Source organism: Sylvia atricapilla, chromosome 1 (genome assembly GCF_009819655.1).
Source record: "Sylvia atricapilla isolate bSylAtr1 chromosome 1, bSylAtr1.pri, whole genome shotgun sequence".
NCBI lineage: Eukaryota > Metazoa > Chordata > Aves > Passeriformes > Sylviidae > Sylvia > Sylvia atricapilla.
In genome coordinates, this window is record NC_089140.1 from 150,285,403 (window position 1) to 150,303,203 (window position 17,801).

Genomic DNA, 17,801 nt, shown 5'->3' on the forward strand with positions numbered 1-17,801 from the left:
GTAAAACTCATCTTCGTCAGTACTGAGGTGTCCTGGTTTGGCCCAAATAACAACCTGATCCTGTAGCAGCACCCTCAGCTCGCTGTATCCAAACAATTTCCCTGTCCTGTATAAAGACATTATTGCCAAAAATTTGCTACCATTGTTACATTTCAGAGAACAAAAAAAGCAAGAGTAGTGAGTTGTCCAAAATACAGAGAACTGACAATAATTACAGACATCCAAACTGGTTTTATTTTTTCTTTTCTTCTGGTAACGGGAATGCAAATCCCTCATGTCTTGAGTCGCAATGCAGTAACCAAAAGTATGTAAACTGTCACCATCTGTTGAAACTGGTCGGGGAGGTGTTTTTCTCTTCCACCACCCATCCTCCCTCCAGGGGATATCTGCTGTTCATGGGCCATCGAGGCTCACTGCATGGCTGATACAATTACATCATCCCATTGGGAGATGCCCCACCCAGGGGGAGGAGCCAAGCATTCCTACCTGGATAAAACCTGAGATTCAAAACACCAGCACAGCTTGTTTGCACTGGATTCCCAGAGGAAGATCAGACCCATCTCACCACCACTGGACCCACAGAGAGAAACTCACTCTTCTACAGGATCATCTCTGCTTCAACAGAGCCATATTTGTCACTCCAGGAGGATTTGATTGGACTGCTCCCAACACACTGACTGACAGGGTGTCAGGTTGTATTCTGATTCTGTCAGTGTTTTCTTTTTGTTTGTTTGCTTTTTCCTATTACATTTTTATTTTTAATTTTCCTAGTAAAGAGCTGTAATTCCCATATCTTTGCCTGAGAGCCCCTTAATCTAAAAATTATAATAATTGGGAGGGAAGGGGTTTACCTTCTCCATTCCAAGGGAAGCTCCAGCTTTCCCTGGCAGACACCTGTGTTTTCCAAACCAAGACAATGCACTTCCTGGTTCTTAGAATCATGAAATGAACTGAATCATTGAAATTGGAACAGACCTTTAAGATAATCAAGCCCAACCATCAAGCCCCCTCCACCACTGTGTTAACCACTAAGCCATGTCCTCTGGTGCCCTATCCATGTGGTTTTTGAACACTTCCAGGGAAGGGGAATCTCCCACTTCCTGGGCAGTGATTTACAGCCCTTGCCATAAAGAAATTTCTTCTAACCCGGACTTCTCTAATGCAACTTGAAGCCATTTCCTCATGTTCTGTCATTTCTAACCTGGGAGAAGAGACCAACCCCCACCTGGCTACAACCTTATTTCATGTATTTGTAGGGAGCAATAGGATGTCCCCTCTGCCTCCTTTTCTCCAATGGAGACTACTAAACTTTCTTCCTAAGATTTTATTCCTTTTAAACTTTCTTCTTAAGATTTTATTCCTCTGGTTGCAAGCACGGAGCAAAGTCTGTGTCTCAAGGAAAACTCAGCAGTGTTTGTTTCTGCAGCAAAGTGCAGCAGAAATAGCCATTCATGGTCAAAAATAGTGGAGAAGTGGGAAGAAAAGAGCCATAAAGTTCCTGCCCAGTGATGGGGAAGTAGCAGATGACTGAATCACCTGAAAGGAAGTTGTGGTGAGGTGAGGATAGGACTCTTCTTCCAGGCAGCTTGTTACAGGACAAAGGGAAACAGCCTCAAGTTGCACCAAGGTGCAGGTCAAACATATAGAAAAATGTCTTTGTTGAAAGGGTAAGGATTGGAACAGGCTCTCCAGGAAGATGCTGGAGTCACCATCCCTGGAAGTGTTCTAAAAAGGAGTAGACATAGAATTTTGGGTTATGGTTTAGTGGGTGTGGTGGTCTTTGGTCAGAGATTGGACTTTGAGACCTTGAAGGTCTTTTCCAACCTCAATGATTCTGTGATTCTAAACCAGAACTTCCAGATCCCATTTCTGCTCCTTACTGATTCCTCCTGTGACTGAGTCAATATTTGTGGCAAAACTGGTATCCAAATGCAAAGAAATCTTCCTTCAAATTTCCTCCCTCTCTGCCTCCTTTAGAGGGGATGATTAACAAGCTTCATTCTTTACCTTTTCCACCTGTATTTCATTGCTAAAATTGCTGCTGATTCTGTAGAGATTCCTTTTGTTTCAGAGTAATTATGAGTTGTACACAACAGCAGAAAGAAAAAAAAAAAAAGCAAGAGGAGGCTGCAAGAGAAACTCTGCCACATTTATTGTCATTTCATGGGATCCTAACCAAAAAAAGAGACTTCACAAAGCCATTAATTTGCTCAATTATGGCTGATAGATGTTAGCTCTTTCATTCCCAGGAATCCATCTCTTTCCTCAAAGCTTGTCAACGAGTCCCTGAGTGACACTACAACCTTCACCAGCGACAGATCTCGAGGCTTCATTATGGAAGATTTTTATATTGTTCAGTGATTTGTGTGTCAGTAGGTGCTACACACTCACAAATCTGCATGCAGAGACAAGAGAAAAAAGACAACGTGACAGTTTGGTTTCTTCAGCATTTTCTGCCGTGGAGAAATGGAACATGTTCAATCTTCATAAAAAGAGAGGTTTGGTAACACAGCCTGTCCTCAGCAACTCAGCCCAATCAGATCCAAAGTGCTCATTAGCTGAGGTATTCCATGACAAATTGCCTACCTAGTACAATATGCAGAACCTCTCATACCAATTGCACCTTTGAAATGGTCTTGAGTTAAGGAAGATTGTTACAGCTAAATTATAAGTGAGGGAAGGAGAAATTATCAGGCAGGAGCCAGGGAGAGATGAGCTGTTTTCAACTTGTGTTTGAAATGAGTCAGAACAAATGGGACACAAGGATAAAGTCAGAGCTGTGGGGAAGACACTGGCAGCAGAAATAGCCCAGGAAATGCCTGCTAATAATGAAAGAGAGGACAATTGTGGCCTTGCCTCTGTGGTGAATTTTATAACACAGAAGAGTCATTTTAAACTGGAAGGTGTTGTGCATGAGGGAGTTAAGAGGAAATGTCTAAGGCAGGGGAGAGTGAGGACTTTGTCTTTTAAATACATAGAAAATGGCAATAGCTTTTGTGCTAACCCTTGATGAACTGCAATAGCAAGAGATGGTGATAGTGGTAATGAAGACCAGAGGAGAATCTAATTAAATTCAATTTATTAGTATTACTCTCTATTTCTCTGTGTTCCATACTGATTATTACATATCTGTTTCATAACTAGGCTCCTCCTGCTGTGTTGCTTCCTAAGCTGCACTGATAAGCATTTGGAGTTTCCACGATGCACCAGGTAAAGCCAATTTGTCTGGGGTAAACATTCAGATTGGAAACTGACTGATGATTCCTGCAAACAGAAATCTGACAGTCCACAAGGAACTCCCCAAATCCTAAATGAATGTTGAAATTAGAAAGAAACAAAAGTTTAAAGTCTCTAGTTGGGGCACACAGCTGAGGATTAAGGTGAGTTTGTATTGCAAAGGAGGTGGAGGGTATTTGATGGGTGTTCTCACACTGGGAGAGGTTGAAGCCTGTCCTACAGGGATTCCAACAGGTCCTATCAGTCCTCAGAGCAAGAATCAGTGAGGTCCTGGAGCATTACAAAGGAATTTTACACACACAGGGAGGGACAGGAGGAGAAACTGCCTACCCCTGGTAAAAATCTCCTCATCTAGAGAGTAATAGTGAAGTTGGAAGAAAAATAGGATGAACCATAAATTCACACCTAAAGGAAATGGCTAAAATACACCTTGAGAATTCACTGTCACATTTAGCTTTTGCTTATTTTTCCTTTTCTTTCTTTTTTAAAAAAATTCTTATATGAAGGAGAAAAACTCCACTGGATTCAATAAATCTGCTCCATTTTATCCATCCTACAATTCAGTCTGACTTTCTGCTATGACCTACCATTATCTTTCTACTTCACTACTCTTTATTACTTGATTCATTCCCCGTAGACACCAACACAGAATTTCTTTAGGAAGGAGGTGAGTGTGATTGATGCAGCGAGTCCATGTATGGGTTCACAGAAGGGGTGGGATTAATTTAATTTCCCTTTAAGGATCTGACACAGGTGTCCCACCTGAGTCCCTCGTCTCCCATTGAAGACACTAGAGGTATGGAAAATGCAGTTAATGGAGTTCAGTGTGAGTCATCTGGCCAAATGTGGGTGCCTATTTTGGGATGGGAAATCACACCCTGAGCTCCATTGACTCTGCTGACTCACCCTCCATTGACTGTGAGCAGAATCCAGGGCAGCTTGCCCGGGTACTGACACCCACACTGCAGACAATCACAGCTGATGAGACAGCTCCCACCAAATGTGCTCCAGGTGAAGACACAACCTGCAAGGTGAAGGGGCTACTTGGGATAGAGGGACAAAAGTGGTCCTTCTACAGGGAACAGGGTGTGGGATAGGGAGAAGTTTTGTTGGCTTGAGAATGAAAAGGAAGGGATGGGAAAGATTTAGCTGTTAAATATTTTTGAAATATGCTGATCATTAAGAAGCTGATTTTCAGAAGTGCTGAGCAGCCATGACGCCCACTGAAGACAATGGGAGCTCAGCACTTCTGAAAATCAGGCTCTTGATGCTTATATTGAATGTAATCTTTAATATTTAAAGGAATAAAAGGGTCTGGGGGACGGGTATGCAGGAAAGTGAATGAGCTTCCTCCTCAGATGCTTTGCAAAGCCCTTTCCATCATTATTATTAATGCCTGCAGATATTATGTTCTAAGGAACACTACAGCTGGAGCATTACGTGGAAAGGAAGACTGCAGAAGGTTGGGCAAACTGGCTGCTGCTCCAAAGGCTGATCCAAAGATTACTAAAGACTAAAAGAAAACACCTACTGGAGTGACAGTCAGAAGAGAGGTTTAATGTGGTTGGAAAGAGGTTCCCAGTGGTCCATCTCTGTCAAGGCACTGGAGCTCGCTGTCCCCTCAGGGGTGAAGCTGTGTCACTCGGCTGAGCTGATGTAAAAACACATCTCTCAAGAAATGTGTGTCTTGTTCCTTAACTCCTGTCCCTCCTCACCCACCCAAAGTTCCAGTGTGTGTGCCAGCTCCAGTCCTGGACTGAGAACTGCAACTCCTTTCTGCTTTTGAGGAAATTCCCTGCCAGGTGAATAAGCTGGACTTGTTCTCTACAGCGCTGGGCAGAGCAGACACCACAGCCAGTACAAAGCAAGGTGAAGCATGAGATTTTGGGAAAAGGGAAACATGTCCTCACCCTTCTACAGATGGCAATGTGGTCACCTTGAGGCACTTTGTCACATGAAGCTACACCCTGCTGTGCTGACCTGGGAGGAGGCTGGAGTGAGGGGAGAATTGTTCTCTTCTGACATGTCTCAGATGGGAGAGGAAATGGTCTTAAGTTGTGCCAGGGGAGGTTTAGATTAATTTTATTTTTTTCCACTGAAAGAGCGATTGGGTATTGAAATAAGTTGCTGAGGGAGGTGGTGGAGTCACTGCCTCTAGAAGTATTCAAGAGGTATCAGGATGTGCTGATTGGGGATATAGTTTAGGGCTGATTATGATGGTGGTCCACTGATGGTTGGACTCAATGACCTTGAAGGTCTCTTCCAACCCTGATGGTTCTGTAAGGGGCACATGCTCTGAGAGAATTTATGAAATCACAACACGGTAGTGGGGAAAACAATACATTTCTTTCTGGTTTATTACTTTCCTTGTAAAAAACCACCTGGATTATTTTCCCAGCATGGTCTTTGGTGTGACCAAAGAGCAACTGCTGCAGCACAATAGGGATGAGGCCACTTTGCCACTAATTTGCTTATTTCATTGATCAGGAATACACAAGTGCCCTGGTGAATCCCATTTCCAAGGAGAGAAAGCAACTCCTGAGCTTCAGCACTACCATCAGAAAGATAATAATGCTTCTAGAAGTCAGATGTAAAATAGTGATGATTAACGAGGGTGCAGAGAGAGCTGAGGTACCCCAGGGACGTTTTGCTTGTCTTGGCAAGGATGGTAACCTGTGAGTAGATGCCGACAGAGTTATTCTTACCACAGGAGACTGGATGGAGAATGTGTCACAGGAAGAGTGGGTTTGAAGCATTTCATGATGGCAGAGATGTTTAAATCAGTTGGGTCTTGAAGATTTTGCAGGAAACCAGCTAAAGCAAACTGAGTCATTAGCGATTATTTTCAAGAGTTTGTGGAGGATTCAGAAGTACCAGAGGATTGAAGAGGGACAAATATAGAACCTGCCTGCAAAAACCAGAGTTGATGACTGAGAAATTACAGACTGCTAGGCCTAACTTCAATTTGTGGGCAGATGCTAGAAGAAATTATTAAGCAATCATCTGCACATACTGAGAAGATAATCACCTTCCTAAAGACAAATAAATAAAATGCAAATGTACTATAAGAAATAATTCCAAATAACCTAATTTAATTCCTCACTTAGAAAAATCTAGATGTGAGAAAGATGATAAAATAAGATGCTACATGAGGCTAGAAAAAGTTTTTAACAGTAAGGTTAGGAAGAACCAATTGCAGTGAGGAAGGGATAATTGGCAAATCACTTTTGAAGAGTAATTGTCAGAAGTTTCTTAGCATCAGAATAGAAGAGGATCTTAAATGAGATATCTTGATGATGTTTCTTAGAACTGCTTCTATTTCAAATACAACCATTCACTTGTTTTAGTAAAAAAAAAAAAAAAAAACAAAACTAAATGCTTGTGAATATCAGCAGGGTGGGACATATGTAGAAGCATTTTGGTGAGAGAGGTGGAATCTAAAATGGTCTTGAAAAAAAACGGAGAAGAGGTGAATTTAGGAGAAAAATAATTAATTTGTAGACATACAATATGCTATGCCACGGATTAAGAAGTTAAATCATAGAACTGTAAAATGGCTTGGGTTAATGACCACTCAGTTCCAACCCCCTGCCATAGGCAGGGACACCTCCCACCAGACCAGGTTGCTCCAAGACCCATCCAACCTGGCACTGAATACTTCCAGGGATGGGGCATTCATGTCTTCACAGCTTTTCTGGGCAAAAAGCAAAAATGTTTGGCAGGATATCAGACACGATCCTGGTGCTGAAAGGGGATGCTTAACTCCCTCTAAAGCAGTGGTGTGGTGTTGTACAAGAGTAGAACTCCTTTGGGAATGTCTTGATGGGACCATTATCAGTCAAGCAGAGCAGACTTGTCAGGGAACTCAGTGCCAGCAGGGTCAAGAGCTGCAGCACTTCACAAATTGCAGTTTTCACCTGGTAATGGTCCTGGTGGAGCAAGAGAATTACAAAAGGGTTTGAACTCCTGGTCTATCTGGAGAAATTGGGTAAATAATCCCCTTCTGTTTCAGCTAGTGCAAACATTTCTCCACCTCTCAGGCAGTTCTCTGATTCCCAGAGGCAAAGCAATGCTCAGATTAAACACTTGATGTTTTGACCATCCTGACTTCTCCCTTAAAGACCTGCCTCAGAATACCCAGGCAAAATTCCTTCTTGTTGCTTTCTGAGGATGTCTGCATTCACTGCTCCTCCACATTCATCTGCCTCACTGAATTTTGGATCCTCTTTGCTCTGTTCCTTACAGGATGAGAGTCCCTTCTGCCCAGCTGATACCCCAATCCCCTCGGGAGAATTCCTCTTCTGTGTTTCTTATTGACCTGACTGAAGAGCGAATCACACTTCCTAACCCCAGGAATGAAAATCAAACCTCTTAATTAGACCTATATTAACCAAGCAAATTCTTCTCAGTCCTTCTCAGTTAAAAAAAAAAAGGGAACAATTACTGTCTTCTGCAGGGCCAGGAGTTGAGCTTTGATGATCCTAGTGGGCCTCTTCCAGTTCAGGATATTTCTATGATTCTGTGATACTCCAATAGATGGTCTGATACTTCAAAGGTCCAAGCCCTAATTTGGGTATCTCAATTAAATGCATAAAGTCAAATGCTGCAACTCCACCCCAAAATGTCCTGCCTTAAGTTGTCCATGTGGACTTCATCCTTCAGTGGAAACTTCAAAAAAGTTTGGTGGGGTTTTTTCTTTTTTTTGTGAGGATACTTGTAAGAAATCTAGAATGTCATGACACACATCAGCACGTTCCCAACTCTTTTAGAAAAAAAACAGTAAAATATATTAAATGTTCCTACCCTAACATCCATGCTTTTTCATTTTAATAATAGGACCTCCTCAAGATAGGGAGTTTTCAAGAACTGACACCTCACAAGCACTATAGAAATATTTAATAAGTAACACATTTCAAAAATTCCCATTTCTCCCTTATCTTCAGCATTCTTGCCCACATAATATATAAACTGTCTCCTATTTCTATTCTTCCTCCCTCTAAAAGCTTATTTTTCCTTACAAACCCAGTCATTTGACACACATTTCCAACATTTCCAGAATAACCACTCCAAGTCACTGTAAACCCAACCCTTTAAGATAATCCCCTGCTAATCAACCATGAGCTTCTCTATTGCAGAAAAGACTCTCCAAAAGCATCCCACACTAATATTTAAGGAAATTATTTTCAACCCAAAAGTTTGACTAAGCGCAGTGAAAACACATTGACTGCAGGCAACACCTCTTCACATGTGAGCTTTTCATCCTCAGTAGGAAATGTAGCCTTGTGAACAGAGATAATTCAGGTTTCCAACCCAACTCTGCAAATGATTTACTGTCCACTCTCTTGGTTAATTCGGTTATAAACTCTGCTTATTTCCTGCTGAGTAAATCAGAACTTAAAATCTCATCAGAAGTGGAAAGTTCTCCACAGTAAAGGAATTAATATTTCCACACTGGCACTGCTCATTCAGTTTTCTATTTATACTATTATTGTCTGGATCTGAGTTAGATTCCAGTCAAAAACTCACAAGAATTAATGATGATTCTTCATAGAGTTGTAAATCAGAAAATTCTGTGCTGGAAAATATCTGATCTGAAATGAAATGGTTGCAATACAAAACTCAGAGAAGTTATGAAAAGAAAACAAGCAGTTGCAGCTAGGCATGTAACCTACATTTTCCTAAAATTTATTCTTGAATGTAGGAACATAAATTGTAAGTAAATTGCATTTTATACCAAATTGTCATTGGGTATCTTTGCTCTAGAGGACTTATTTCCCATGCCAGTCTGTTCTGTAGGGTTTGATCAATAAAAATCCCCAGATATTTTGCAAACAGGGAAAAAAATAAGAATGTGTTATAAATCAGAGGATAGGAAATGAAGAAAATTCATCAGGTGAACTACAGGGCACATGACAAAAACTGTGATTGGCAATAGTAGGGACAATAAATAAGAATTTTTCAGGTATGAGAAAAAAGACAAACCAAAACCATCTTAAGCTAGAATCTATTACTGCAGGTGAAATGTGAGAGTGTCAATAATAAAGCTGAGGGGGAAAAGAAAGAAAGGTGAATGAATTCAGTGACATTTAGGTCCAGTGTTTGTGAAGAAGGCAGATGATGCAGACAGATCAAAAAAAGGGATGGCCCAGGTTATTACAGGCCTGTCAATCTAGCATTGATCTTAGTCAAAATAGTGGAGCAACTGATACAGGACTATATTAATAAAGAATCAAATACAATTAATATAAATCAGTATCAATCATCACTAGCTTCTGGAGAAGAGACCTCATTAAAAAAATGTTATGTCCCTGTTGCTGAGGATATAGGACAAGTTGGTGTGATGAAGCCAATTATGTAAAATTAATGTCCAGGCTGGTGCAATGAATCCCCAGGACTCAAATGGTACCAAACATAGGATGACCAAGCACTCTGGCTGCCCCAGTAACCAGGAAAATATCCCACAAGAAATTGTTAATATAGTTTTCCTTCAGACAAATGGACTCTCTGAGTATTTCTATCAGCAACATGACAAATCTACCACATTAGACAGATTATTGTAGGATCCTTGTACAGAGGTATCAAAGGATGTCCCTAAGATCAAAGCAGTCAGTGGAGACAAATGGACATCCAGACATGGATTAAAAAGGGATTTGAGATCCTGGAATGTCAGACTCTCAAGCAGGAATGAGAAGAGCTTGTTTTCAGCATTTGTTATTAAAGTGCTGAGATCCACATCTGGGATCCACAAGCTATGAAAGGTTTTGAAAAATAGGGAAGAGTCCAGCAAAATTCAGTAAGTGATAAAAACTAAACAGTCCTACCCTCAAAGGAGAGGGAAAAAAAATAAATAAGTGGGGGGGGGGGGAAGGAAAAAAACAGAAAAAGAAAAAAAAAAACCAAGAGCAAAGAAATAAATAAAAACCTAAAGTCCACATCAAGAGAATGGGATCAGGAAATTGTATGAACTGTCCTTTTCAGAGAGAAATGGCAGTCTCTCATGGCACCAGGATATGGTTGTTTGGGGAATATGACTTTGCCAGTGAGGGCTTTGATAGATGACACGGGAAAAGTAAAATACCACTGTAGGGCCCATTAGATGGACAAATTCACTTTGGAAATCTGGTGTGGGTTGTGAGCACAGAAGGGAATTTCCATCAGAGAAACAGAATGCAGGTTGTGGTCAGGTCTCTCTCATCATTCAACATTTTAAAATTGTAATTCCTCCCTCTATCTCTCTTGTCTCCAAGGTGAACTAAGTTGAAGCCAAAATTGATTTAGGTGAAATTCACTGGATAATGATCACTTTGTGTGATCACAGAAGTTCCTTCTGCTCTCACCATTTAGGATGCCATGCCTAAATCCAGTACCTGATAAAAGCTTCCTGGTACTCCAGTGTATTTGCTCCCCCTGCAATGTACTTACGTAGTGTAACATATGTTCTCTGGGTGCACAACACGGTATTGTTGTTATGAAAAAGCAAAATTAAAGGAGGAAGCCAAACAGACCTTCCCAGGCTGTATTTGCTTCACACTGATGTGTGTTTTTCATCCCATAAATTTGTTATGGCTTCAGCTCCCAAGCCTGAGTGAACATTCATCTTTCTTCCTTTACATATATACCCAAACAAAGCTGAGCTGTGGGCTGGCAGTAAAGAAATGAGACTCACATTATTGGCTTTGCATTAGGTTTGTTTATAAAAGACAAGGCATATTAATCATAGATATCTACAGTGGGAGAAGCATGCAGCAATGCAGGAAATGTATTCATTCCAGAAAAGCAGGATGTCAAGCAGACCAGGAGGTGCTGTGGATTGATGCACTGGCTTCTCTCTCGTAAAGAAAACTAAACAAGATTTTTCTCCAGCACAGGCAGAAAACACAAATTAACCCTGCCCATTTCTGGCTCCCCAAGGGACATTTTAAAACAGGGTTTGTTGTTTTTGTTTTTTTTTTCCCTTGGAGTTGCCAATTTGTTTGCACTGCTGTGACAGTCAGTAGGTGATGTTTAAACAAGAGTTTGCTCCAAAACGTGGTCCTTGTCATGCTCTGATCAATTTTTTTTCACAGAGGTGTCATGGCAAGGTTAAACAGACTGTCCTAATACAGTTTTGATAACAGTGTAAAGAATACACCACAGGTGTTTACACACACATACCCATGGGAGGAGGTAATTGGCTACTGATGAGACAGGCTGGAGAGTCCATTTGCTTCAATTCTGGTTGCTTCCAATTTGAAGGCTAATTCTGTTTTTAATTTTGTAATGCCATGCAAAAGTCAGTGATACTCCATGGGGGAATATCTGCAAAGTAGCAGGAACTTGCCTTTAAGATGGAAATTTGCATTAAAACCAGGGATAAGGGAACCTTATACTATTCTGCATATAAGTGCTTAGGTAAAATTACTGGACAAAAATATTTTGATAATGAGAGATGCTCCGGAAGTCCTGCGCCTGTGCTATGGGATGGCCCTGCTTGAACAAGGAGGTGTCACCAGGTCATTCACTGTGGTTCCTTCCAGCCTGACCTATTCTGTGATTCTGTAACTCAAAATTGTGAATCCACTACTATTAAAAGGTAGCACAGTTTGTGCAACAACACATTGAAGGAAAGGAAGGGGCCCTGTCCAAAGGAGCCTTTTAAAAACATCAGCCGCTGGGGAAGAGTTCAGTTTCTAAAAGCTTCCACAGGGCTCTGTAGGAAATTTGGATAAATGGTCCCAAAGAAGAGAAATTTGACCACAAGTGATTGGTGGTGACTTGTTCCTTAATTGCTTCTCTTCAATTTTCTGCTTGTAAATGTGACCTAAACCTTTTAGAAGCTCTTAGCTAGTTGCACAAACAACTTTCAAATGGGTGAGAAGACAGAACACGTGGTCCCAGTTTCAGTGCTAAAACAGGAGATCTTTTCCTGTGGTGGTGTGGCATGGTGATAGACCATAAACCCTGGATTTCTCTCTAGCATTGCATGACTGAGAAAAACAGGATTGACAAACTCCTGGGAGGAAACTGAGCTCAGCTGAGTTTTATGTGTTCAGTAACCCTGGATTTGTTAAGAAACAGCTGCTGATAGTGAAAATAACACAGGAATGGCCACATGACTATCTTGCATAGTGGTGACCTTGAGGAGTCACTCACAGGAATGTTAAGAGAATGTCAAAGGCCTCACAGAGTGATGTCCAGAGGCAGGAGATCCAGAACAGATTCAGACAACTGAGATATTTCAACCAGAGGAGACAAAAAAGAACTCCTAGAGTTGGAAATGAACCACCCTACACAAAAGAAAGTAGCAGAAGCTTCCACATTTGTCTCTTTGCATAAATACAGTTAAGCAGCACAAGAAGCTGACTGTGGCTCTGAGAAGTCAGCAGATACCAAGAAGAAATGCTCTTGGTGGAAAAGCAAAGTGATGCAGAATTAATGAACAATGGATTTTATTCTCCAGACAAAACTCTTGTTCAGTCTGAATGGGAACAAATGACTGGGAGCCTGTGAACATCTATCTCTGTTTATTTATTTCAGATCAGCCAGGACCTTGATCTAGTCATGCCTCCAAAGGACTCTGGAGGATTTCTCTCTTTCTTTACAAAACTACTACAGTCACTGGAAATGGAGGTTTTGACTGGTCACATAGTCTTGAATGTCACAGATAGTAAAGACTATTCCCTTGGCTATGACATGGAATCAAAAAGGAATTGAGAAAGTGAATTAACTTAACCTTCAAGGATAAGATGCGTTGCCCTGTAGAAAACCACAACATGCCCTCTGTTTTCCAATATTAATCTTGCTCGGGAGAACATTCTATGGAAAACCTGACCTGGCAGCCCTTGTAGTTCCAGTGGAACGTGAGTTCTTTCTACAGAATCTGTTTGTAACACAAGCAAAGCAGAAGAGACAGTCTTCAGGAAAAGAAGGAAAATACTAAAATCCTCCCCACCGACAGAGAGATCTCACAAAATCACAGAATGTTTGAGGTTACGAGGGACCTTTGGAGTTCATCTGGTTCAACCTCTGTGTCCAAGCAGGACCACCCAGAGCCACTTACTCGGGCCCCTCTACAGGATTTAACACTTCTTGTTCAAGTTCATGAGGTCACTGTCATCTCCTCTTGAGCATTTTTGTTTTCTGCTCTTGTAGATTAAAAAAAAAAACAGTCAAAGAATTCATTATTTATCAGATCACTGATAAATATCACCAGGTCACTGTCTGTGCAGGACACGTGGCAGTTTGACTTCTCACATACAGCAGTGATGCCACAGATCAGAGAATGATGGAATTGCTCTCATCACCTTGGTGCCTTCTCTGGACTTGCTCCAACAGCTCCAGGTCTTTCCTGTGCTGGAGGCAGCTCTGCAGGTGGGGTCTCACCTGAGCAGAGCAGAGACTCCACCTGAGACACCCAAGATGTCACCTCTGTCCAAACCAATGTCCTGTCCCTCACCGAGCTGAAATGAGAGTCATTCTTGGGGTTGTCCTGTGCTGGAGGCAGGAGTTGGGTTTGATGATCCTTGTGGGTCCCTCCCAGCTCAGGATATTCTGTGATTCTACCATGTTTCCCCTCCAGCGCCAGTCTCTGACAGTCAGGTTAGTATTTTCTTGACCCAGAGACCCACATGAACAGACATCTCAGCACACAGGGCCTGACGGCCACCTCAGCAGGCCCAGCCACAGAAGAGGGTGGTGGAACAACCAGAGGAATGAGTCACACCCCTTCTCCTCCACACCCCATGTCATCAGCAGCAGCTGCAGCCCAATTCAGCTCAATAGTTTACAGGTGTCTCCAGGAACAACTGTCGTAAAAAGCTCCTAAAAATGCACTTTTTCTTTCTTTTTTTTTTACTTTTTTTTACCACTCTTAAAATCTTGTACAGCAACAGTTACCCAATGAAAGCAGGAATTAACGGAAACTAAAGGAAATGAGAGACACTGAAGGAAAAACAAACATAATCAGCACCAGCTGCAGCTCAATTAAACAACCGCTCAGAGAAAACTACTCATTCACAATTTACTCACAGAAATCCACTTTCTTACATTCTCTTCAGGATTTCAGAAGCACTCTAAGACTCCTTATGGAGTAATTTAAGGCCCTCCAAACTGCAGAGGCAAATGGCACCTGCTTCACGGGCCACCCTCAAGGAAGCTGGTGAGAGATGAGGCCAAGAAGTGATGTCTCACTGTTAGGGAACATGTTCAGAGCCTGCTCTCACAAGGACAGAAAGAAACTTGAGTTTCTTCTCTTCAGGGTCCTGAGCTGTGCCTGCAGCCTCCTCTTTGTGATTTGGTTTTTGGCAAACGTGTGCTCTCACCGTTTGTCTTCACACACCTGTCCTTATCTCACATCCTCCTTGTCTGAGATGATCCCAGTGTTTCCAATTTACACAGGAAATGTATTATGAGCCCAGTGCAGACACAGCCGGTGTTAAATGTCCCAGGAACATGATTTAAGATTGAAAGACTTTTCCTTCAGACTCTGACATTGAAATGTTGATCTTTCTTCCCAAAAGACATGGGCTCTCTCTTCATGCACTTGTCTCACCCCAGTAGGAATCAGCTTTTATTCCAGCAAGAGCAGAATGAGCTGTGCAAGCAGCAGTGAGGTAAACTCTCAAACTGGAGAAGGGATCAAGTACAATATTGTGCCTTCTTATTTTAAACCCAGCTCCAACTGTGACTAAACAGTGTCCTGAAAACACTTCTCATATTTCCCCCCTCTGTGGGAGAGTTGCTGATCCAGTGTGACCAAAGCAGACTGTTGGAATCTTTCCTTCCAGTATTTAGGATTTTTGTGGAGTTTTTTGGGGTTTTTTTTGTTTGTTTTTTTGTTTGTTTGTTTGTGGGTTTTTGGTGGGTTTTTTTGTTTGTTTTGTTTTGTTTTGTTTACAGTGTACCATGGTTTGCAAAAGCATGAATTTGGGGGAAAAAAATGGATGCAAACAAAGTTCCTCCAAATATTTCTCAAATGTCAGCAGGATATACTTCATATTAGGATTAAAAAAGAAAAGAAAAAAGTATCTTATCTTGAGTTTTAATGGACGGGTAGGTAATATAGAGAGGTAAAGGGAGAAATTATCTTGTCTAAAATCTTGCTGTTACTGAAATAGCTGTCAAGGCTCACAATAAGATTTGTGTGTTTGGGGAAAGGTGGATGTCACTAAACCACTGACAAGCTTTTAAGGTGCAGTCTGGGAAGACCAAGACTCGCTGGCATTTCCAAGGTGGTGCTTATCTATCAAGCCTTCATTTCCAGTGTCTGGGCACTGGATACTGCTATACCTTCTTTCAGCATGTGATATTGTGATTTTCTTAGGCAAGCACAACTGCAGTGACATTGCTTTCCTCCTGCTGCTCTCAGATAGTAAATAATGAGATTCTATTTTTTTTTTTTTTTTTTTTAAATCAGAGAAAAGCCAACCCACTTGTCCACTCACAATGGTAAAGAAATAAAGGATTTATAAAACATGAAAACAAGACGTCCACTGCATAATCAGTGTAATTACCACTGTTTGGAACCTTGGTTATAAAAACACATTTGTGCTGTTTTCAATGTCTGAAAAGCATTGAAGCCTGAACTCTGCTCTTTCTTCAGACCTTTCAAACCAAAACTGCCCTATGCTGAATCACACATTTCTTCCACAGCTGAGTGCAGTTCTCTCAGTTACAGGGCAGGATGTGGGATGAAATATTTTGAGTAGTCTCCTTATTTTTTAATTCAAGTTCAGTAGGGAATGGTGTTGAGGAGCACAGTCCCACATTGATTCTACAGAGGGGCCAACCAAGAGGACCTGTCCCAGAGAGGTTCTGGACTCCCCACCCCTGGAAGTGTCCAAGGCCAGGTTGGATGGGGCTTGGAGCAAAGTGGGACAGTGGAAGATGTCCCTGCCCATGGCAGGAGGTTGGAATGAGATCTTAAAAGCTCCCTTCCAACCCAAACCATTTTATGACTACAACTCTATGATCCTATGACCTTTCTCAAGGTGACATTTCAAAATATGTCACCATGACCTATTTTGCCTTTACAAATACATCTTCTACCTCTCCTACTCAATCTTCTTCAGTGCACACCCATCATCACATTCAATACCACCCTGAAGTGTCTGTAACTGATCCAACCTCTGATAAGGTGCTCTGCAGCTCAAGAATGTGTGGATGTCCTGCATCGTGGCCTCACAGAGAAGCACAAGGAAAAAGTTTCAATAAAACAAAGGCCCCTGAGGATTGTGCTGTAAATATCCCTGTTCTCAGTCCAGCCCTGAGCCTTGAACTGATCCCATGAATTTCTCATCAGCAACCTGAGGCTGTTTTGGGAGACCTGCTTTGTCTTCCTCTCCAACACTTTGCAGCAGTGCAGCTCTCAGGCTGAGGGAGATTCTGTCCATCACCAGTGAGTATGTTACTAATTCTTTATTAATTAGATAGTAATTTAGTTCTTTACCAAAAGAGAGTATTTAATTCTTTACCAAAACCTCTCCCTGGTGTAACCCCAGCTCTAACGCCCAGGCTCTTCCCTTGGGATACACAGAAATGGGAAGAAATGCCAAGACCCTGGATCACCTGCACCCATCTGAGTGCTCTGAGCATGGGTCTCTTCAGCATTCTGGGGTTGAGAAAAGTGTTTTGTCAAATTGGTCTACACACTGCGTTAAAATAGGAAGACAACCCATAAATATTTAGATTTATTCCAGAGAAAATTTCGGATAACAGATTAAATATTGGAAAGTTTCCAAGGGAGAAACAGAACCAAACCAAAATAAAATATCTCCTGGCTCTAAATCATAGTCCTCTGCCCTGTGCACACCTCTACGTATTTTTATTGTCTTTTTCATGGCTAAGTTAACTTCCCTTTGCTCAAAGTCTGAGATTAAGAATTGTGTTACTAAAAATTTGGGTGTGATCCTCCCCACCTCATTTTAGAAGCCCAAAAAGGTTTATCAGGACATTCTGGGCAGAAAGTTCCATGGGATTTCTTGAAGACATTTCTTTGACTAGAGACAAGAACTAGAGACTAGAGACTAGAGAGTCTCTTTGTCCTGTATTTACATATTTACAGCTGCAGTCCTTGAGAAAACTGTTATCGTTTGGCTTGCTGAGCAACACAGAAGTGCTGTGAACACCTTTTGGGACTCTGTAAATGACAGATAAATATTAACAATAATGTGGCTTAACAGCTGGTTTTTCTATCTTTTACTACCCTGCTTCCATGCAGTAAATTGCAATGCTGTAAAAATGATTGGAGTGAAGAGAAATTTTAAGAGGCGTTATCGATTAATATTTCGGCATGAAGAGCTGAGTAATTCTTGGCAAAGAATCTTACTGAATTTATTCACTCTAAATTGCATTCAGTGCCAGGAAAAGGTGACCAAGTGACATCACTGGAGGCAAAACTTCTGAGAAGCAGATCTTCACTAGGAAAATCATCTGTGCCTAATGGGACCTAGCAAACCAAAGCAAAAGGGAAGGTGTGGAAGTTTCCAGGTTTTAATCTATCCAGAAGGCCATAATAATGTCAGAACACTCTGTAATCACCAACCCAACCTCACAGCTGACTGCTGTAATAATTTTTTTATTATTAT

General features: G+C 41.5%; 1 protein-coding gene across 2 annotated transcripts in view; it reads right to left on the bottom strand.

Moving 5' to 3' along the window:
- Positions 1 to 17,801, bottom strand: part of TSNARE1 (t-SNARE domain containing 1) — a 356,889-nt gene that overhangs the window by 116,041 nt on the left and 223,047 nt on the right. The window lies entirely within an intron of this gene.